The following is a 24,577-nucleotide window of genomic DNA, read 5'->3' as shown; positions in this document are numbered from 1 at the left end:
GCTAGTTTTGAGCCTAGGGCCTTGTGAAACATATGTAACTCACAACTCTCCACCTTGGGAGCCACGTGAACTATTTTTCAAGTTTTATATAACTTACACACAGAAAATAATAAAAAATAACAAATTTTTCATTAAATTAAAAAGGATCATTTTGTTTTCAAAGTTTTTATTCTATTTTTGTAATAAAACACTGTGGCCCCAAGGGAAAAATTATTTTTCTAGTGTGGCAGTCAGTGTGTTAAAGGCCTGAAAGAAAATAACTGTCAACTTAGAATTCTATACCCAGTGAAAATATCTTTCATAAGTAAGGGCAAAATAAAGAATTTTAGACCATCAAAACTGGAAAAGTTCATTCCAGCAGAACTACACTAAAGGAAATACTAAGGGCAGGATAAAAATAATCTCATACAGAAACATGAAATGCAGGAAGAAGCAAAGAACAGTAGAAAGATTAAATATGTGTATACCTAAATTAATTTTGACTATCAAATAAATAGTAATGTCTTATTAAATATAAGATACATATGCATAAAATATATGTAGGATTATAATGTGTGATTCTAATACAAAAGATGGGAAGGGTCAAATGGAGTGAAAGTGCTCCAAGATCCTAGCATCATCTGGAAAATGTTAAAGGCACTAATTTATATTAGACTTTAATAAATCAAGGATGCATGTTATAATCTCATGACCACTAAAAGAGTTGTTTTGTGCAAGCAAAAAATTAATAGAGGTGATAAGTGGAAAAAAATCAAAAATACTTGATTAATCCAAAAGAAGGCAAGAAACGAAAGGAAGATGAACATTAAATAAGTGGGATAAAGAGCAAACTAGTACATTTGCAGATATGAACTCAAACTTATTCTATAATTACATTAAATGTAAATGGTGTTAATATTATTTTTAAAAACAAAGATTGTCAGACTGAATAAAAAACCAAACTCATCTTGCATTCAAGAGATACCTTAAATATAAGGACACAGAAATATTGAAAGTATAAGAGTGAATAAAGATACATTATGCAAATATTATTGAAATGAGAACTAATAAAACTATACTAATATTAAAGTAAAATTTAAAGCAATTATAATAAAGTAGAACATTTTATTATAATAAAGACAATTATTTATACACACACACCCCTAAAAACATAAACTCAAAGGTAGAGACAAAAATTCACAGAACTACAAGGAAATCCAATGGCAGAGGACTTTAAATTTTATTTAACTAACAATTAGAACAAGTAGACAAAAGAATCAGTATCTAAAAGGCATAGCAGTACAATTAATAAACTAAATCTGAGTAGTGTAAAGAACATTGTACTAAATATTTACAGGATACATGTTCTTTTCTGGTACATGTGGCATATTTACCAAAATTGGATATGCCAGTCCTCAACAAATTTCAAAAGATTGAAATAATTCAGAATTTGTGCTCTGACAATAGTGGAATTTACTAGAATCTAATAATAAAATTCACAAATGTATGAATATTAAACAATATACTTCTGTGTAACCAATGGATCAAGGAAAAAAACATAATGAAAGTTTAAAATTATTTTTAACTGAATGATAATGAGAATATGGCATATCAAAGCTTATAAGGTGCAGCTATATCTGTGCTCAGAGGGAAATTTATACCCTTAAGTGCATACATCAGAAAAAAAAAAGAAAGTTGTGAAAGTAAATCATCTAAGTCTCCATCTGAAGCCTCTAAGGAACAGTTAGTGAAGCCCTGGAAAAGTAAAAGGAAGAAAAATAAGAAAGATAAGGTAATATACAATACTGTAGATAAGTTATTCTCAACCTTGGTTGCATAACTTCATCTGCATTTATTTATTTATTTATTTATTTATTTATTTATTTATTTATTTATTTATGAATGAGACAGAGTTTCACTCTGTTGCCTGGGCTAGAGTGCCATGGCGTCAGCCTAGCTCACAGCAATGTCAAACTCCTGGGCTCAAGCGATCCTTCTGTCTTGGCCTCCCAGAGTGCTAGGATTATAGGTGTGAGCCACCAAGCCTGGCCCCTGAATTTTCGATTTTGATGTAAACCTTGCCCAGGGTATTAGATGGAATCAGGTCTTCATGGGAGATAGAAAATAGGAATTAAATGGCTCATTGGACAAATTATACCTAATGTAGTAGCCCTAGGAATTCTCAGCCTCTGCTCTCTCTGATTACCTGTCTCATCTGACTGTTGGCACATGAGATTTTAGAGTTCAAATCCCTTCCAGTTTTGCTGGAAGAAAAAAAAAAGCTATTTTTTCCTTTGTCTAGCCTGTTGGAAACACGGGTCTGGACTGATGCCTTGCCTAAACCATTACTTGTGCACCTGCACACTGTAAAGGGAAACTCTGAAATCTTTGCTGCATTTCACTGTGAGGTTCAGACCACAAAACACGAAGGAATGTAACCAGAGTCCAGCTGCAGTGCACCCCCCACTTCCAGCACTTCTTTCACTGAGGACTGAAAAGTAGGTTTTAAAGTGATTTTTGAAATGAAATTTATTATTCATTGTTATTGGGCTACTTAACTGTCTGGTAGATAATACATTCAGAATGGATTAGTAAAATAGTCCTTGAGTTAGGCCTAGCCGGTTAGAGCATATGGCTTTTTCAAGCCATCAAAAGATGTCTGAAATTTTTTGTTTTATTCTCAGAGGGAGAAATAGAGGGTGGTATAATTGGCAGGCACTTTTGAAACTTCCTGGCCTGTTTACAAGACTTTTACAAATCTCTAAAAGATGGTCAGCCGTTTTTCTGCAGTGGAATTATTGGAACCTAGAGAAATGCTAATGTCGTTTTTCCCATTTCCTTGATTTTGTGTACTTAAATTCCTATGGCGGATCCTGACCAAAACCCCAAGAATCGCCCTTTTTTCTTGATTGATTCTGATTTCTTTTAGAGACAGAATTTCTAAAGTACAAAGAAATTGCAGTGTGTCCAAAATCAGATAATATTGGGCTGAGATCATAGTCATTGCCTGTGGATCTGATTCTCATGAGAGTGGAATGGTCTGTTTTAATGATCTACCACCTTTTTTGTGACAAGGTGCATAAAGCAGTCATGTATCCTTAAATAAATGGGCTGACCAGACAAGTCCCCAGGTCTTGTGACCTGCCATCTTTTGTTTTTCTTATAGTCGCCTAGGCAAGTCTAGAGGTTTATGGATCTTCCCCTTCAACATAACTAGATTCCCTCCCCAGGAGGGAAGAGACAAGATTTGCAGAGTAGCAGTGAGCAGACTGATTCCTTATCTCTGTATTCCCTCAACCTATCTCCTGGCCTAGCAATAACTGACTTGTTAAATAAATGAATGAGGATTTTTTTCTAATGGCATCTTCTTGAAGTAATTAGAATATCTTGAACTTTATTTCTGTAAGTATTAAATTTTCCCTAAAATAGTGACTGGCACCTGGGATTTTGTTGGTATAAAGCACTTACATTGAAAACAGAAATGAAAATTCCAGAGCTCTAGTTTTCAGACTGCTATAATTCTGACTCCTCATTTCTATTATTATGTGTTTCAGGCATACTTAAACACCTGTTGACAACACCTTATATTAAGAATTATATATTCCTTCCTATAAAAATTCTCAGCTTCTGTTTGTTAATCAAGCTGTTTTAATGCAGAGTTCAGAAATTATTGCTGTTTCCACTAAATTAGCATCTGTTTGCTTTCATGGCATCCAATTAAATCTGATGGCCTCCTTCCAGAAGTGGGAGATTTTCACATTGTGCTTAGACTTAAGTGCTATGGCTTTAATTTTCAACTCTCTACTGTGTATCCTGTAAATTAGAACATTTCTTATAACCTTTCATCTTCATTTTATTATAGGTTGTTGCTAAGATGTTGGCATTTAGAGCACTCAGTAGACCCAGACCCCAAAGCTTTAAGTTGAACGATGGATGAATGTGATGACTTGCAGTGAAAAAGGGTGGACCAAATGATTGGTTTTCTGTTTTTCTTTGCTGTGTAACTTAAAAGTATAATCAAACAAATATTTTTCAGGGTGACTAATATTGCTGAAGTGAATGAAATTTTTAGTTCTTTTGGATTTCCCACTTGATTACAGAAATTTGACCTAAGTTGAGAAATATCTGTTCATGTGAAAATTTTCTACAATGTCTGTAGTTTAAAAAGTATAATCAAACAAATATTTTTCAGGGTGACTAATATTGCTGAAGTGAATGAAATTTTTAGTTCTTTTGGATTTCCCACTTGATTACAGAAATTTGACCTAAGTTGAGAAATATCTGTTCATGTGAAAATTTTCTACAATGTCTGTAGTTTAACTCTTTCTAATTACCTGACAGTACTCCATGGAACAGAAATAAAGATGAAATAAAAGTGTCCATGCAGAATTGTAGACTTACTGTGTTTTAGAAGCAGGCAGAATATTATTATATCATCTGATTGAACCCTTCATTTCACAAATGGAAAAACAAGTTGAGAGATGAAATGAGGTCATACAAGTTAACTAAGCATATACTTTGATGTGGCCCACTGAAGAAAGGCAAGCCCAGAAGATGGAGTGTTGGATCTCAAGTGTAGTTCTTTTAAAGCAAACATACAGGAGATAGAAGAAGTGTGTTTATCAAAATGGATCCATATTTGAGACAGAAATACCCCTTTTCCTGATTTAGGGAAAGCACCCTTGTGAAAAATGCTATGTTGTGAATCCCTATGTGTTAACTAAAGTCTCTGTGTTGTTAAGTTCTCACTGAAAATGTTAATTATTTAAGTCATATTTAGCATCAGTTGATTCACTTGACATGTGTTTTTTCTCTAAAAGGTACAATGCAAAACACATCTTCTCTCTTGCTTCAAATTATTTAAATTTGATAGAGTTTGTTTTTTGTTTTTTATTTCCAATTATTTAAGGCTCTGGAATCATGTTGACTTCTCTTATCGCTGAGTGACTGTGGAAATATTCCCTTCTCTGAGTCTTGCTTCTCCTAGACCTATGTCATTATGCTACTAAGTTGTTAAGATGATCAAATAAAGCATAGTGCTTGGATAAGGAAGACGCCTAACAAAATTTTACAACTATATTATGTATACATTAACCTTGCAACAGGAATTCCAGGCAACCATGTAAGTTGTTAGGTGCTAGGAGGAAGGATGGGCCTAAGAAAGGGTTAATGAGAATTAAAAATGCAATCCAGTGGCAATGTGTTGTAATAAGGCTGTGAGATATATTATCTTTGCCAGTGGTGTAAATGTAGAAGATTAGTGAAGTTCCTGGAGTACAGAGGTAAAAAAAAACTGTTGTAGGTCTGAAGGCTTGTCTCTTTTATAGGCATGCCTTGTTTTATTATGCTTTGTTTTATTGAGCTTTGCAGATACTGCATTTTTTACAAATTTAAGATTTGTGCCAACCTTGCCTCAAGCAAGTTTGTTGGTGCCATTTTTCAAATAATATATGCTCACTTTGTGCCTTTCCTTGTATCACATTTTGGTAATTCTCAAAATATTTCAAACTTTTCCAATATTATTATATCTATTACGGTGATTTGTGATGAGTGATCTTTGATGTTACCATTGTAATTGTTTGGGGTGCCATGGACCATGCCCGTGTAAGACAGCAAACTTAATAAACGGTATATGTGTTCTAACTGTTCCACTCACTGGACATTCCCCCATCTTTCTCCCTCTCCTTGGGCCTCTGTATTCCCTGAGACACAACAATATTGAAATTGGGCCAACTAATAATAACCCTAAAGTGGCCTCTAAGTGTTCAAGTGAAAGGGAAGAGTCCCATGTCTCTCAATTTAAGTCAAAAGCTAGAAATTATTAGCTTAAGTGAGAAAAGCATGTTGAAAGCTGAGATCAGTTGAAAGCTAGGCCTCTTGTGCCAAAGAGTTAGCCAAATTGTGAATGCAAAAGAAAAGTTCTTGAAGGAAATGACAAGTGTGACTCCAGTGAATGCATGAATGATAAGACAGTGAAACAGCCTTATTGCTGATATGGAGAAAGTTTTACTGGTCTGGATAGAAGATCAGAGCAGCTACAACATTCCCTTATCCTTAATCCAGAGCAAAGCTCTAACTCTCTTCAGTTATATGAAGGTGAAGAAGTTGTAGAAGAAAAGTTGGAAGCTAGCAGAAGTTCGTTCATGAGGCTTAAACAAAGAAGCCATCTCCAGAACACAAAGATGCAAGGTGAAGCAGCAAATGCTGATGTTTAGAAGCTGTAGCAAGTTATCCAGAAGATCTAGCTAAGATCATTCACGAAGGTGGCTACACTAAACAACAGATTTTCAATGTAGACAAAACAGCCTTCTATGGGAAGAAGATGCCATCTAGGATGTTCATAGCTAGAGAAGTCATATGCCTGGCTTCAAAGGGTAGGCTGACTCTCTCGTTAGGGGCTAATGCAGCTGCTGACTTTAACTTGAAGCCAGGGCTTCAACTTAAAATCCTAGGACCCTTAAAAATTTTGCTAAATTTACTCTGCCTGTGCTCTATAAATTGAACAACAAAGTCCGGATGACAGCACATCTGTTTATAGCATGGCTTACTGAATGTTTTAAGCCTCCTGTTGAGACCTGCTCCTCAGAAAAAAAGATTCCTTTCAAAATATTAACTGCTCATTGACACTGCACCTGGTCACCTGGGAGCCCTGATGGAGATGTACAAGAAGATTAAAGTTGTTTTCATGCCTGTTAACACAACATCTATTCTGCAGCCCATGGATGAAGGCATAATTTCAACTTTCAAGTCCTATTTTTTTTTTTTTTTTTGAGACAGAATCTCGCTCTGTCGCCTGGGCTAGAGTGAGTGCCGTCACGTCAGCCTAGCTCACAGCAACCTCAAACTCCTGGGCTTAAACAATCCTACTGCCTCAGCCTCCCGAGTAGCTGGGACTACAGGCATGCGCCACCATGCCCTGCTAATTTTTTTCTATATATATTTTTAGTTGGCCAGATAATTTCTTTCTATTTTTAGTAGAGACGGGGGTCTCGCTCTTGCTCGGGCTGGACTCTAACTCCTGACCTCGAGCGATCCACCCGCCTCGGCCTCCCAGAGTGCTAGGATTACAGGCGTGAGCCACCGTGCCTGGCCCTCAAGTCTTATTATTTAAGAAATACATTCTGTAAGGCTATAGCTGCCATAGATAGTGGTACCTCTGATGAATTTGAGCAGTCAACTGAAAACCTTTTGGAAAGGATTCACCATTCTAGATGCCATTTGGAACATTTGTGATTCATGGGAGGAGGTGAAAATGTCTTCTTCTTGAGATAGGGTCTCACTCCGTTGCTCTGGGTATAGTACAATGGCATCATCATAGCTCACTGCAACCTCAAACTCCTGAGGTCATGCGATCCTCCTGCCTCAGCCTGCTGAGTAGCTGGGATTATAGGTGCACAACAGCCAGCCAATTTTTTCTGTTTTTGGTAGAGACAGGCTCTTGCTCTTGGTCAGGCTGGTCTCAAACTCCTGACCTCAAGCGATCCTCCTGTTTCAGCCACCCACAGTGCTAGGAATACAGGCATGAGCCACTGCACCAGACCAGAAGCCCTTATTCTTAAAAGGAGTGTAGAGAATGTTCAAACTAAATGGTTTCCAGCCTGGCCTGCTACTTACTTTTTTAGTCTTATCCCCAGTTCCCTCCCAGTTCATAGCCTGTGCTTTAGTGAAACCGAACAATTGGTTGTTTTCCAAATATATCACATTATTTCCTACCTTGATACTCATTGTCCATGCTATTCTATTTATCTGGAATGCCTTCCCTAGCCATCACTAGGAACAAAATTGTAGTTGTGCATAACGCCCTTCCATTATTGTCTAAAACTTTCCTTATAAGTTCTTTCTTGATTTCCCATAGTTTGTTGTACTCTCAGTCTTTGTAGTCCTATGAACAACTCTCTCTATATGATATCTCAGAAACGAGGTGCTTTTATATATACTCTTATTTAATTTTCACAACAGCCCAGTTCAGTAATGCAAGTGGTGTATTTGAGTTGTCTTATTCTTGTCTGAAATATTTTCAACTACATCTTACTCAGGATTAAACTTCTTCCATGCCTTGCAGAAAGACTTATGTTGTGTAGAAAATAAATATTTCTTGAATTGAATTAGAGCAAAAGGGATGTTCAGTTTTTGCAAATGCTATTAGGTAATCTGATACTCCACACCATGGCCCCTAGTTTTAACTCTAGATGCTCTGGTCAGGGCAATCATTATTTCAGAATCCCTTAGGACCATGGCAAGCTATTAACTTCTGTACTTGTTGTAATCCAAGGCACAGGCATCAGTGCTGATGGGGTTGTGTTTAGGAGTGAGAGCAAAGAGCATGTTTTAAAATGAGGAATCCCCATGGAAATTCAGGCAAAAGAGATCAACCAAATAAAAATGCAGAAGGTGGTTGCTGGGTGAGACAGGAAATGAACACCTTATGAAGATTAGGCATTCCACTGAGAGAGGGGAAATGTGGAAAATGAGTCAAAAGTAATTGTGCAGCTATTTCATCACTGACACTTTGGAAGTGTATTGTTGTGTGTGTTGTTTTTAATGAAGTGTGCTTTTATAGTGCTGATGTTATTATCTGGATGAGGAAGTCTTCACTAGTATTATTGTCATCTCAGCTTTCTGCAACCAACTAAATTAAAATACAGTAATGTAATGGGACAGTGGGATAAGAAAGAAAACCAGATGACTCTGACATGTAACCCCAACCTGAACTTACTGCTTTTCTAGTTTTCAATATACTCAAATCATCAGAATAAAGATTCAGTATAGTGCTTGGGGGGGATGGGACAGAGGAATAATATATTCAGTTAACAGTGGGCTATGTCATGAGTTCAGTGTTGTTACATTATTAGAATGTGTGAGATCAGTGTTTCTCAACAAAAGGTCCCCAGAGCATCAGTGAGCTCTCCAGTTTGTTCATGGACTGGCCTTTTGCAGTCTTTTAGTATTTGTCATAGGACACATAGATACTTTACATTGTTATATGAATTAATTGTTTACTTTCATAAATAAGAATTTTATTGATGTTGCATTGAACATAGCTCTGCTCTTTCTTTTAATTCTTATATGTTGGATTTTTTTGGTAGACAAAGAATAGGGGAGAAGAAGGTAATTATATCAAGCCAAAGAATTTGCAGTAGGTGATTTGTAGAATATTTTGGTTTTCTGAAAAAATAAATGATGGAAAGAGTAAGAAAATTATTTTTAGGTAGATGTGAAATTATTTTAACTTCCCCCAAAGCATCTTATTATAAAAGTTCTCTAGACAGTTTTCTAAAGATTATAACACTTATGTCCTGGATAATAGTATTATTGTAAAATAAATCTATGTCATTCTTTTATCCAGATAATTCTGTTAACTGCCATATTTTTATACCTCTAACCTAGATGATTTAGTTAATAAAGATGATTATCAAAAGTAATTTCTGCATCATATTAAATGATCAATTTGTTTTAATAGTTGTTTTTCTGCTCTAATTCCTTGAAAATGAAAAACCAATATGGTATTTAATTCACATACATTTAATAATTAAGTCACAAAAGAGTTAAATTACAGGAGGGTTACATCACAAGAAAGTCATCCATGTACTGAGGACTGGTCTGAATGGAGAGGAGGGGACAGCAAGTCAGCAGACAGTCATTCTCAGCATAATAATGGCCATGATAGATACAGTGTTAAAACCAGGTACTGTGAGCACTCACCTGATTTTTGGTTCTTCTGAAGTTGCTTCCCTGTATGGATAGTTGTTAAATTTGGTGTTTGTGCGGAGGGATGATCGCTGGAGGTTTCCATCTGGCCATCTTCTCCACCCCACTTCAGTAAGGGCCATGTTAGAGATCAGCACAGGGTTGGGTTGGAAGTAACCAGCAAAAGCATACTCGAGAAGGTGGTCCCGAAACATCTGAGCTCCTGAGTTTGGAACAAGATTAGGAGCTGTCCAAGCAAAGGCTAGAAGCAACAGAAGGACATATACATATACACTGGCACAAAACAGATATTGCACCTTCCGTGGACCAAAGCTTCCAGTTTCTCACACTGCCCCGTACGTGAATTCACTTGAAGTTGCTCAGCAGTTTACATTTAGGCATAGATTAAAAGAAGAGTAAGTTTATAATTTAATCTTTAGTCTAAGTAAATATTAAAATTATTCTTACATCTTCTCGGCCTTTAGACTAAGATCAAGTATAGTATCTGTTCTCATCAGTTTAAAATTCTTTTCAAAGATTATTAGCTTTAAGTGGTTAATATGAAATACATTTATTCAAAGCATAGGGATATATCTTTAACATGTTTTAGATCATAAATTGCTTATAATAAACATATGACTCATTTGACTTAAAGATAGAATTACTTCCACATGTAACTGTCTAACATATCGGCTTTTAAATAATAGTAATTGTGTATTCTGACTTAGGAAAGGAGAAACCATGGCTTTCCCATTTCACTCCTGAAAGAACTTTGGCATCAGATACACCTTGAACCAATTTACTTCACCTCTGTAGCTTTAGTATACTCATCTGAAAAACAAAAATAGCGGCTTCATAGAAATGTGGGTCATAAAAGAGAGAATTTATGTAAAATGACCTTTGCAAATAATAGTCACTCAGTAAATATTTGTACACTGAATAAATGAACATAGTCACAACATTAATTTTTTTCATTTCAGGTTGAATTTTTAAATCTTATTTCATTTCAGTAGAAATGAGACTCCTAGGTTTTTAGAATTTGAAAATCCTTGGCTTTGAATTTGGAAAGGATTTCTTAAATAAATCACAGAAACACATAGACAATAATATGAGAAATGGGCCATAAGTTTGATTTCATTTAAGAAAAAAAAACTTGTTTATAACAAAAGAAAACATAAACAAAATGAAAAGGCAAGCCACAGATCGGAAGATAATTTTTTTTTTTTTTTTTTTTTTTTTTTTGAGACAGAGTCTCACTCTGTTGCCCAGGCTAGAGTGCCGTGGCGTCAGCCTAGCTCACAGCAACCTCAAACTCCTGGGCTCAAGTAATCCTCCTGCCTCAGCCTCCTGAGTAGCTGGGACTACAGGCATGTACCACCATGCCCGGCTAAGTTTTTGTGTATATATATATATATATATATATATATATGTATATATATATATATATATGTTTTTAGCTGTCCGTATAATTTCTTTTCTATTTTTAGTAGAGACGGGGTCTCGCTGTTGCTCAGGCTGTCCTCGAACTCCTGAGCTCAAATGATCCGCCCGCCTCAGCCTCCCAGAGTGCTAGGATTACAGGCGTGAGCCACCACGCCCGGCCAGGAAGATAATTTATAGCACATTGATTAACCAAAGTTTGGGATCTAGAATATATTTTTAAAAGTCTTTATATATCAATAAGTAAAAGAGCAATCAACCTAATAGAAATATGGAAATAATAGAAATATATAAAGAAGCTATTACAGAAAAACAAAGCCTAAATATTTAATAACATGAAAAATATTTGGCCTCACTAGTAATCAAAAATGCAAATAAAACCAGAAGGAGATACTGTTTTTTTTATATCCATCAAAGTGACCAAAATTAGAATGTCTATTTCGTACCAAATTTAGTGAGCATATAGAAGAAAAGAAACTCTAATCCTTGTTGAGAATTTCAATTATTCTACTTCATAGAGCAGTTTAACAATACAGTTAAATCTGTACAAACTCTATTCAACCTAACAACCCCACTCCTGGTTATATGCTAGACTCTTTTCCATGTATGCATTCTAGAAATGTTTATTGTGTCTATATTATACAGATATTTAATCAAATTATCTCTTAGTTACCTCTTCTGTTTTGGAATTATCCACAGTTATATAGCTAATATTTAATTTTTTAAAGTGGCTCTATCCTTTTGCAATATATCCCTTTCAAGCCTTTATTTCTGTGCAACATTATTTTCTTTTTTTTTTTTTTTTTTTTTTTTTTTTGAGACAGAGTCTCACTTTGTTGCCCCGGCTAGAGTGAGTGCCGTGGCATCAGCCTAGCACACAGCAACCTCAGACTCCTGGGCTTAAGCGATCCTACTGCCTCAGCCTCCCGAGTAGCTGGGACTACAGGCATGAGCCACCATGCCCGGCTAATTTTTTTGTATATATATTTTTAGTTGGCCAGATAATTTCTTTCTATTTTTAGTAGAGACGGGGTCTCACTCTTGCTCAGGCTGGTCTCGAACTCCTGACCTCGAGCGATCCACCCGCCTCGGCCTCCCAGAGCTAGGATTACAGGCGTGAGCCACCGCGCCCGGCTATTTTCTTTAACATTTTTTAAAAGCTACTTTTTTTAAAGACTACATGTTTCTGTGGTTACTTTTCTCATAATTCATATCATTTTCATATACAAGTTCTTGCTTCTTGATTGGTTTTAAATTTATAGTAGCAGTTCTCCATATTTCCTTTTGAGCAATGATTGGTGTTAATAATGCCTAGAATTTTGAGTGCTATTCACTTATATTATTAGAAACTAAGACTTACAAAAGAATTAATTCTTCCCATGATGCTTGTTAGTAACTCCCATTAATATAAATGATGGCTCCCAGGTTCCCAGGTTCATGATGTGGAGAGTCTAGTGATGAAATACTAGAAGTGTTAACTGTAGTTAGTTATAGGAATTTACTGTTGTAAGTTAATTAAACACACCAATAAGCAAGCAACTGAAGCATTTTATTATTTTAATTTATATAAATATAAGGTTGGTAAGCTAATGAGAAGTGGCAGGTCTCTTGGAGTTTGATTGACACCTATACTTAAACTCTTAAATGTGTAGATGATGAATTTATTGGGACAACTTCTGTTGTAAGATATTCCATACAGGGAATATTTATTTTTGAGTATGTAGTGCATAATTTTGTCATTTCCAGCTTTAAAAATTTAATTAAAGAGGAAAAGCTTTTAAGAAGCCACCTCCCAATATTGAATTTGCTGAATAATATTTTGTGTGAGAGATATAAGAATTCTTTATCATAGACTGGTTTCTATATTTGTGGTTACTGTATAAATCACAAAATGGGAGGTTCATAAGTTGGTTGAAAAGAAATTTGGTAAATAGCATGTTATTTTCTCTCAATGATTTCCATGGGAAAATGATAGTTAGTATTCCTTTCTAAGAGAATGCAGGTTGGTCACATTTCACTGGAAGAAGTTTCCTTTCCCATTTTGTATCATTTTTATTGGAACCTACCCTGTCTTCTTAGTGTGCAATTTGGAATAGATACTTAACTCTATTTTGTGTCCTCAAATGCTAATTCAAAATCAAGGTTAATAGTATCAGAATTATAAATGCACAAATGAACCTGTTTATTCATGTATTCATCAAATGTTTAATTAGTACATACTGTGTGACAGACATTGGCCTAGGTCTTTGTGATATAGTAATGAACAATAACAACAATTAAAATTATTTTCTCTCTTTAAAAGAAATGGTCAGTTTAAAATCAATTCTGTAAATACTAGTGAATGTCTACCATATGAATAGACTTTATGCTAGATGTTTTTACACAATATACTTAGAAAGTGAGCATATTATTTAAGCTTATTATTCAGTTTCAGAAATACAAATCACCTTGTTTCATGCCTTTTATTCAGTAACACTCCTTTCTTTACCTGGCATGCCCATGTCTCATGAACACATTGCATTGCTATCCTTAGGGATAGAAAGAATTACAGTCTGATTTTGAGCAGAGAAAGATAGTGTTGGTTGATAGGTGGTTTGGGACCAGACTCAAGTGGCAATTTGTCATTAAGAGTAAAGGCCCGGCCAGACGTGGTGGCTGTAATCCTAGCACTCTGGGAGGCCGAGGCGGGTGGATCGTTTGAGCTCAGGAGTTTGAGACCAGCCTGAGCAAGAGCAAGACCCCATCTCAACTGAAAACAGAAAGAAAGTATCTGGACAACTAAAAATATATAGAGAAAAAATTAGCTGGGCATGGTGACACATGCCTGTAGTCCCAGCTACTCGGGAGGCTGAGGCAGAAGGATTGCTTAAGGCCAGGAAGTTTGAGGTTGCTGTGAGCTAGGCTGATGCCACGGCACTCTAGCCTGGGCAACAGAGTGAGACTCTGTCCCAAAGAAAAAAAAAAAGAGTAAAGGCCCAATAATTGACTAAAAAGTACTTTTTAACATTTTAGGGCCAACTTAAAAATTACTTTGCTGAGAATATCTAATTAGTGTTTAGTGCTCACTGCTATAAAAATATGCTAAGTCAAGACCTATTTCACAGATTGAAGCAGAGGAGCAATAGTGTTTATCCACCCAAATCTAGCCAATGAAATAAAAGGTTAAAACATTAAATTAGAAATACCATGGCTCATTGTCATGAGTTTCACACATAGATGGGCATTAAAGAAGTTACGGGACATGGGGGATGATTGAGAGTATCAACATATATCTAATAGTAATCCTAGGAATAAAGATTAGGAATGGCAAGAAAGAGATATTCAAAAAGTAATGGCTGAGTTTAAAAATACAGATAATATTAAGAACAAAAAAGAAGACACAGATACAGCAGAGATTGAAAAATCATAAGAACATACTGTGAACAATTTTTAGAAGGTAGCTAGAATGGCCTTTTAAAAAAACAAATATAAAACAACGAAATTGATCCCCCAAATGGGAAGACTGAATAGGCTCTGTTTCCTGAGTATAGTAGCGTGGGTATCTTGACCAATACTGAAACTGCTAGGGAAAAAAAATTATTTAATGTGTCTATTAGTTAACAGAAAATAAAGAATATTTAGGTCAAAAACTGAGTGAAGGCAAGAACGTATAGAGATAAGGTGAGCACTGAAGCCAGCTTTTGCCTTCAAAATATTTAAAAAAGCAAACAAATGTGAATTTGATAAAACAACCTAAACAGGACAATAGGAAAAATAAAAATTATAGACAAACTCATTTATGGACATAAATACAAACATGCAAAACAAAGTGTATGCCAGCTGAATCTAGCAATTCAGGAAAAGTGGCTCAATGTTAAAAACCTTTCCACATAACTCACTCATTAACAGATTAAGAGAAATATCATTGTCATTTTGATAGATGCGAAAAACCATTCAATAAAATTGAACACTTATTTAGAAAGGTAATATAGGTTTTGATTAGGAGTATAAACTCTGAAACCAGGTGGCCCAAGTTTAAATCCAGGTTGTTATTAATATTTAATGTATATGGTAGGCAGAATTTGAAATGTCACATAAGATTCCTACTATCCTGGAGTACATACCTTGTATATCCCCCCCTTCAGCGTGGACAGAACTTGGAAATATACAGTCAGCCTTCTGAATCTGCTAATTCAACCAACCACAGGTCGAAAATATTAAAATAAAACAATAAAAAATGATACAACAATAATACATAATACAAATTAAAAAACAAAACATAACAACTATTTACATAGCATTTATATTAGGTATTATAAATAATATAGAGATGATTTAAAGTATATAGGAGGTTGTGTGTAGGTTATATGCAAATACTATACCTTTATATCGGGGAATTGAGCATCCTCAGATTTTGGTATCCATGGGGGTCCTGGAATCAATCCCCCACAGATACCAAGGGACATCTCTAATAGGATTTTACTCCCATGATTGAGTAAAATCCTAATCATTTGACTTTGAGTTAACATAAAGGGAGATTATCTAGGTAGACCTGACCAAATCAAGTGAGCCCTTGAGAGCCAAGAGGCAGTAGCAGATGTTCTGCTAGCCTGCAAGAAAGCAAGCAGCCAGGCTGTGAACTGCTTATGGAGGGGGCCATGTGGCTAGGACCTGAGGATGGCCTCTGAGAACTAAGAGTGAAATGTGCTGACAGCTAGCAGAGAACTAGCTCAGCCCTACAACCACAAGGAACTAAATTTAAATTCTTCCAGTAACCCAGATGAGCCTGGAAAAGGATCCTGAGCTGCACAGAGACCACAACCTGGCTAACATCTTGATTTCAGACTTCTTAGCTTCTTAGCAGAGAACCCAACTATGCTGTGCCTGGACTTCTGACCTATAGAAACGATGAGATAGTAAATAGGTGTTATTTTAAGCTATTAAATTTATTTTAAATTTATTTTATTTTTTTAAAGCAGTAATAGAAAACTAATACATTGTGTGACTTTGGACAAGTTACTTGATCTCCATATGCTTTACTTTCAATATTAAATGGAGAGAATAATAGTACCTATTTCATAGGGTATCTGGGTGTATTAAATGAGTCAATACATGTGAAATATATGTGGCACATGGTAAAACTTCAAATGTTGGCCAATAATATAGTAGCAGTTGTTATAAAAATTCTTTGCAAAGCAGAAAATGAAGAGAATGTCCTTAAAATGCTAAAGGATGATTATCACAAACCTACAGCCAGCATTAGACTTAATGGTGAAACTTTGTAAGTATTCCCATTAAAGGCAGAAAGCAGATAAGGATGCCAGTTATTAGCTTTGCAATAAAACATTATACTTGAGATCCTGGCCAGTATAATTATATAAAAAAAGATTCAGTATAAATATTTGAAAAAAGGGACAAACTGTCTTTTGCAGATGTGAATGTTACATAGAAAATGGGAGAGAACTTGAAACTATTAGAATTAGAAAATCAAGCACATTTTTTGATATAAGATCAACAAGATTATCAGTTAGATTCTATATACCAGCAATAACCAAATAGAAAATGAATACAATATCAATATAAGTACTTAGCAATATGTTTAATAAAAAGGGTGAAAGATGTTTATCAAAGAAAAATATAGAACATCATAAAGATAATGAAACAAAAGATCTTAATAAATCATGGTACACACTTATATACATACCTTGTTCAGCTATGCCTTATGCTACTCTGATTTGTCATAACATTATTTGTAATATTTTTCCTCAAAATTGTTTTTTATTTTGAAATAATCCATTGCAGTGTATTGTAAATCTCTTTTCCCCCATGCATTATCACATACTCTCTGCCAGTAACCAAATAGAAGGGCTTTGGGCCATAATGGCTGACTAAAAGTATGCAAATAACACTAGATCTGCCCCCAAAAAATAGAGGTAGTATTAATACAATACACTGAATTTTAAAATTTAAGTGTTAAAATGGAAATAATGAGAAAACACAGGATAAAATTAGGTAAGAAGGATTTGGTAGAAGTTTTTGACATTATCAGAAATATACACATTACTACAACTCTAGGAAAATTAGCCAATTATATGAAAATATATCAGAAATGAGTTTGACCAAAAATAATAGGGTATCTGGGTCAAGATCTCTCATCTGCCATCCCTGGGGTGCATGGTCCTCATGGTCAAGGTGGTTGTTGAGACATCATTCCTTATGCAGCCAGCAGGGAAATGGGCAGTCTTCCCTCTATGGACTTCTGGATTCTCCAGCATCCATAGGAGGTTGAGAAATGTGTTTTTTCTGGGTGGCCTACTAAACTTCAGGGGTTCTGTTAACCACAGAAGAAGAGGAGAATGGGTGTTTGGGAGCAATCAGCAGTCTCTGCCACAGGATTGTTTTAATAATTAAATATGTATAAAGCATAGCACACAGAGCCTGACATGGAAACAAGCAAAGAAAGCTACTATTTTAATCATTAATAATGAACTTCAAACTTCCAACTGAACAAGTGTGCTTATCTTTTTCCTCCTACATGCCACTAAAATAACAGTACAAAATTTTAAAAGCATAAATCCCATAGTGACAAAAGGAACAGGAGAGGCAATCTCCAGAGAAAAGAGATATCAACAAAATTGTAGAAACTAGAGAACAGGTGGAGGAGTAGCAACTGATTTAGCATGCTAGAAAAATGAAAATCTAAAAGCCTACAAGGGGTAAAGGTAAGAAGCAAACTAATTCACACTGAAAAATCCAGAGAAGTTCAGAATTAGAGGCTAGGTGTCATTGAAGATGAGTTGGGTATGTCTGGAAGTCTGTATTAGAAGTCACTATACCCTGCTAATCTCTCTCTCGTGCAACTACCTCTCCCTACACCAGCAGAAAACTTGCATTTTACTCTTAAGAAGTTGAACCAGACTAACCCTGGATTCAGAGACAGCTAGCAAAACTGAGGGCAGAGGTGCCAGCTAAAAAGAGGAATTAAGTGAATATCTATACAAGGTATGGAAAAACAGATTGATCCAAGAGAAAATACCTATAGCTATGTACAATTGTACCTCCACAAATGAAACTGCCAGGCCTCAGCTAATGATCCTAGAGTAACACTTGCCTCTTAACCAGTCCTGTCCAGGCACAGTTTTCAATATGTGTACCTTTTAGTTCCTCACTTTTAAAAATTATTGATCAGTCAAGGAATCACCAGAGATTTAAGGAGACCTCTCACATGAAATATAGAAGCCAAAATAATCAAAAAAGAAATGTGAAGGAAAGAATATAGGGATCAGTAAAAAGCAAAAGTTTTTTTTTTAAAGGCTACTACTAATGATATCCTCAAAGAGACAAGGGAAAGTACTATGTCCAAGAACAAAAACAAAATGGCATAAAAATGAATATTCATTAAAAGATAAACAATGTTTAGAAAATTAAAACTATAGAATTTTAAAAAAATTCAACAGAAGGTTGGAAGGTAAAGTTGAGGAAATCTCCTAGGGAAAAAAAGCCACAGACAGATATCAAAAATAGGGAAAAAAAGGTAAGAAATTGGAGGAATTCCTCAAATATTTGATGATCCAACATCTAAATAGCAGTGAGTGCAAAAAAAGAAACAGAAAATGGAAGATAGGAAATTATCTAAGAAATAATATAAGAAAAATTCTAATAATTGGAAGACATGATTTCAAAGTGAAAGAGCCCAGTGAGTGCCCAGCACAAAGAATTTTAAATGGCCCATACTATAAGGCACATCACTGTGAAATTGTGGAATTCTGGAGGTAAAGCAAAGATTCTAAAACCTTGCAGAGAAAAAAAAACATACAAAGGAATAGGAATCATAATGTATCTGACTACTCAAAGGTGGCACTGAAAGCTGGAAAGCAGTGAAACAATGCCTTCAAAGTACTTAAGGCATTGAGAAAAATTATTTTTATAACTTAGATTTATATATCTGTCAAACTGTCAGTCAATAGGAGAGCAGAAAAAAGACTTTTTAGACATGATAGTCCTTTAAAAAAAAATCTATCTGGACACCTTTCCTAGGGAGATGCTGGAGGATGTGCTCTGTTAACACAAGGGAATAAACCAAAAGAAAATATCATTTAAGGAAAAGAAGGGATCCAACACAGCAGAGAAGCGAAGTCAAAAAACCAGCTTCTCAACTGGCCCTTAGAGCAAGAGGATGAAGGGCTCCAAGAAAGAGTGAAACTGATAGATTATCTGATGGATTTAACTACATTGAGAGGGAATTTTCATTGCTTTCAGGAAGCCTGGAAATAAATTAGTGAGAAGTACATAAATAAATTTAGCAAATGAAAAAGCCAGGTAGTTATTAACTCCAGGGAAAACCAAGTTTAAGAGAATTAAAATATATATATGAAACATTATATGGTTCACCTCAAAATAATAATTCCATGATTATAATACAGTAATGTGGCATATTGATTTAACCAGAAATTATGGTCTTGACCCTACTGAGAGGTTGGGAGGAAGGGGAGGTGTGGATATTTTGGGAGAGGCAAAGGAAGCAATGTGTAAGAGAGCTATATCCTCATCTTCCCCAGGAGGTTGTCAGTAGATCATTTTTAAAACTATAGAATCAAGAAACAGGAATATAAGGATATTCACTAGAAACATGTAGGGTAAATACTAGGGGGGGAAAGCAGCTTAAAGTGCTGAGAATAATTGGCTCTGAGATCTAGGAATTGAGATAGAGCTAGGCTATTTTAGCTAATAAACATGTAAACTGATGTTTTACTATCAGGCTTATAAAACAATTTGACTTTTTAAACCATGTATGTGTATTGTTTTGATAAAATTAAGCATTAACTTTTTAAGTGTGCTTTTTGTGGCTTAATTCATACAAAGTCTTTGTAAACCAACTTAATATAGTTCAGGGAACATTTATTCAATACCTGCTCTGTAAGATCATTGTACAAGAGACAGACATGTAAATGCATGGTTGTAAAACAAAGCCCAATGTGATTACATGCTCCCAAATGATGGATAAATACTGATAAATCTTATGGAAGCACCTTAATTCTGTTTTGAGTCTAGGGGAAGGCTTCAGAGGGTGGAGAGCATTTGCATTGGGCCTCAAAGGATGAGAGGAATTTGAATAGGAGATTCAATGCCAGCTGTGGCCAGGGCTGTCAGCTCCCACCTGACTGGAAAAGGAGATGTGTGTAGGAAAGAACTCTAGTCGAGCTGTGGGAGGCTGTGTTGACTTCTCTGCCTTTGCTAGACATTTCTATTAGTCATTTCTTCCTGAGGATTTTCTCCTCCCTACCCTATCACCCAGACACTTAATTTTAGTATTGACTTTACCATGCTGAGTTAGATTGTGGTTCTCTCTCTGCTGGCACCCTGCCTCTTAAACTTTTGGTCTAATTTAGAGAAGGATAAGGGAAGGGAAAAGAAAATTTTGGTTTCACCTGACCAGATGTAAATTCCTGTATATGAAGATAGGAGCTCTCTTCTCTGTTCTTATAGGCAGCTAGATATAGCTGTTATCTTTTTTGAGGTGCTAAGATGAAACAGTCATTTTCACAGTTTGAACATAATTTTCAGAAACCCTCAAGAGTAATGTAGGAAACAACCAATTTTTTAAAAATGTGTAATAATTTCATTCTATAAAATATTTATTCCTCTGTGAAAATGCTTTTCAGAAGTAATTGGGCAAGTGAGAGAGAGAGAGAGAGAGAGAGAGAGAGAGAGAGAGTGTGTGTGTGTGTGTGTGTGTGTGTGTGTGTGTGTGTGTGTAACATCCTCCAAATTTAGGGTTTTGTGCCCTGGATTTGTTTTCTTTTATTTTGTTGGGTCCAAAAGAGGAAAGGCTGGCTTAGAACTAAATAGCAGAGCTAAACCATATGTTTTATACCAAATTAGAAACAGGTGAAGGTTGTTAAAATCCAGCAAGCACTTAAAAAAGCTTTAGACACAAGTTTGTATTAAAGGCAGGTGGTTATATGTACAATAAAAAGCAGTCACCAGCACACTGGCTTATTGATACATATGTGATTGATCTTTTTGGATAAAAACAAGGAGGAGTTAATAAATCACTGCACATAGCAATAAAGATGTTTGGGCTTGAAAGCCTAGCCTGTAAGAGCAAATGTGGACCCTGAAGGAAATTTATGAAGCCTAGATCCTTTTAGCTTTACTTAACAGCTAACATCTGACTGACCCAGGGGGATCATGGAAATTTATTGCTGGGCCATTCAAATATTTAAGCTGTTGTGTGATGTAGAACAGGTAAAGATTAGCCCAATAACAAATATAAGGCTATAAAATAAAATTAGATTTCAGTGACTTGTAAGTACTTGTCAGAGGTCAGCTCCAAATGACTGGTCAGAAATGGTAAAAACTTGTTGATAATTAAAGCAGATTGATTATGACAAGCTAGATGTTTACATTGGTTGCTGTCATATCAATGATCCTTGGAGTTTCCTCCTCCTTTGAAGTCCATACTTAACAGAATGACTCAGGGGCCTCTAAATTGTCTTTTTGTGCCCTGAAATTGGGGAAGATGATGAGTTGAGGTGATTCCTTTGCAGTTTCATAGCTGAAATATGTCTTTCTCAAATACATTTTGAATATATGGAATTCCTAGACAGCATATTCACTTTAGAAAACTGACTTTAGCTAACTTATGTTTATAATTTTGAGCTTTGACATCCAGAAAGCAGGTAAAAGTTTTTAGGCTTTATGATAGATGGTCTAAAGTTAGCTTTTAAAACCTAAGTAGTTAATAGATTTATGTACATAGTTATTGAAAAGTTGATTTGGTGGAATTAAGTGGATTTTTCAAAAACTTGTGGATTTATTTCCAAATCTTTTATCCACTTTTATTTATATAAATCCCCAAAGTAATAATGTATGTAATATTGTGAGTAGGACTTTCGAAATCACATTTTGGACTTTAATGAGGTCTACAGTTATTGGTGTTGACAATCTCTGCCTTTCTGACTTACATCTAAGCCCAAAATGTTGTCATAAAAGCTAAATTTGGTGATTTTCAGAGTGCCAGCTTATCAAATCAATTGATGAATTTGTTAATATTAATAATTTGGTTTATGAACACTATTTTCTATAATTTTTATAGAAATCTTGAATGACATGAAATTTACAAAATAATACAAATTTACAAAATGGGGATATTACTTGTGAGGTAACATGGCATAGAATAAAAAACAGAGGCTTAGGAGTCGGACATGGGTTGGAATTCTAGCTCTGCCACTTCACCCATACATTCACTCCTCTCTCCATTCCACAAATAAATATGTTCCAGACATAGTGCTTTAGGAACTGGGATATAATATCAGTGAGGCTCAGGCTGATAGTTTACATTCCTGTGGAAGATTCAAAAGAATAAACAAGCAATTACAATACAGTGTGAACAGTACTGTGTTAAGGATTGTATGAAGTTCTGTGAGGGCACATGGGGGAAAATAATCCAAACTAGGAGCATGGTTGAGGTGGAATGGAGTGGGATTGGTGGCCCTTCATGGAATATATTAGGAAAGACTGTATGACCATGGGCACTTTAATAATAGTGCCTATAGGACAATTGCTACTTGCATAAATAACATATGCTAAGTGTGATACCTGATGCATAATAGATATTCCATAAATGCAACCCAGCATCATCATTGTTATTGCTGTCATTTTGGCAGTGCTCATTGGCTTTTCCTCTAATGGTAGAGGGCTCTACCTGCTATTAATTATAGCAAACACCATTCTGTAACTTGGGATTTCTTCTCCACCAAAGAATTTTTCTTTTGAGCAGAACTCAAAGCACTTTCTAAAAATAAGAGTTGGTTGTCTAGGTGTATCAAAACTAAGGCAGAAGGAATGATGAGAATATTTCTGAATCTTGAAATCTTTCTAATTGATTCCTGTGTCTTGTTTTGTTTTGTAATTCATAGAAATTAAAAAGGACTATGTCACTTAGATATTTCTCATTCAATATTTAATTAATTTATTCATTTCTTTGATCATTCATTTGCAGATATTTATTGAATACCCACTGTGAATAAGAATCTGAGCTTAACACCTATGTCCTCAAAGAAATTACATTCTAATTGAGGAAATAAGACATTTGTATGGACAACTATAATATATGGTAGTGCCGGGCACAGTGGCCCATGCCTGTAATGCTAGCACTCTGGGAGGCCAAGGCAGGAGGATCACTTAAGATCAGGAGTTCAAGACCGGCCTGAGCAAGAGCAAAACCAAAAATAGAAAAAATTAGCCAGGCATGGTGGCATGTGCCTGTATTCCCAGCTACTCAGGAGACCAAGGCAGGAATCACTTGAGCCCAGGAGTTTGAGGTTGCAGTGAGCTATGATGATGCCACTGCACTCTACTTGGGGTGACAGTCACACTCTGTCTCAAAAAATGAAATGAAATGAAATAAAAAAATAAAATGGATAGAAAGTGCCATGTTCATAAGAATGCTTTGTTATTTCAGGAGGCAACAATATGAATAAAATATGATCTCTCTCCTTGAGGCACTTACAGATAGGAGTGGGGGGAAAGAGGAGGGAAATAAAGCATACATATCCTTATGAAAGATAATAATAATTGAATGGCTACAATATCCTAATAACTGCTGGGTCATAGATTTTTTTAAAATAAATTTTATTTCGTATATTTGAGGTTGGATCATAGATTTTCTTGTTTAATTTTCATAGCAATCCTGAAAGATTAATATTATTAAACCCATTTTAGAGTTTTAAAAACAGGTTCAGAGTAGGATACTCCAGATCACCCCACAAGCAGATAACAAAGGTGGGATCTGAGCCCTTGCCTCTCTGACTTCAAAGCCTTAACTTATTATGCCTAAATAGCCCCTTTGCTTTTCTCCTTCTATCACCCCAAAATAGGTGTTTTATTTTTGTTATAAAGGATTGAGCATCTAAGTCCCCAGCACGGTGTAAGTTTATAGAGAATATATCATTAGATGTGCTGATATATTTAACCAAATGTATATTATTAATATGTGCACACATTGTGAAGGATTGTCTTTAGAAATTCAAAAAGGTGAATAGTTTTTCTTCCAAATTTATGTTCCAGATGGAAATATCTTCTGGTATTACCAAGTATTTATGCACCTTGCATGCTTAATTATAGGTTTAGGTTGTTTTTTTTTTTTTAACATTTACAGATTTTTGTGGGAAACAGGTGCTGTTAAACCCAGGCAAATGCAGGATGGCTGTTAATGTTGTGGAATGTGATTTTGATTTACTTGGCAGAATTTTTATTTTACAAAATTGACTATTAAAAAAGACATGGTTTCCATTCTTTAATTTTGCTCTGTTCACTGAAATTTGCCTATAGACTATTTTTCAACAGTTACAAAAAAGGTATGGAAAAACTGGAAGGTTTCTATAAGGAAATTGATATTGAGTTCTTTAACAATTTCCACAACCCTGCAACTTACTAAGTTAAAAAAATAGGGATTATTTTTAACCTTACTGAAATTATCTGGAATTCT

General features: G+C 35.3%; 1 protein-coding gene and 1 pseudogene across 3 annotated transcripts in view; both read left to right on the top strand.

Annotated features, from left to right (window-relative positions):
• Positions 1-24,577, top strand: part of UVRAG (UV radiation resistance associated) — a 278,967-nt gene that overhangs the window by 178,367 nt on the left and 76,023 nt on the right. The gene's annotated exons all lie outside the window — the stretch shown is intronic.
• Positions 10,133-10,240, top strand: LOC123643186 (annotated as a pseudogene).

The sequence above is a fragment of the Lemur catta genome, chromosome 7 (genome assembly GCF_020740605.2).
Source record: "Lemur catta isolate mLemCat1 chromosome 7, mLemCat1.pri, whole genome shotgun sequence".
In the NCBI taxonomy this organism is placed as follows: Eukaryota; Metazoa; Chordata; class Mammalia; order Primates; family Lemuridae; genus Lemur; species Lemur catta.
This window is presented reverse-complemented; position numbering and strand designations above follow the sequence as displayed.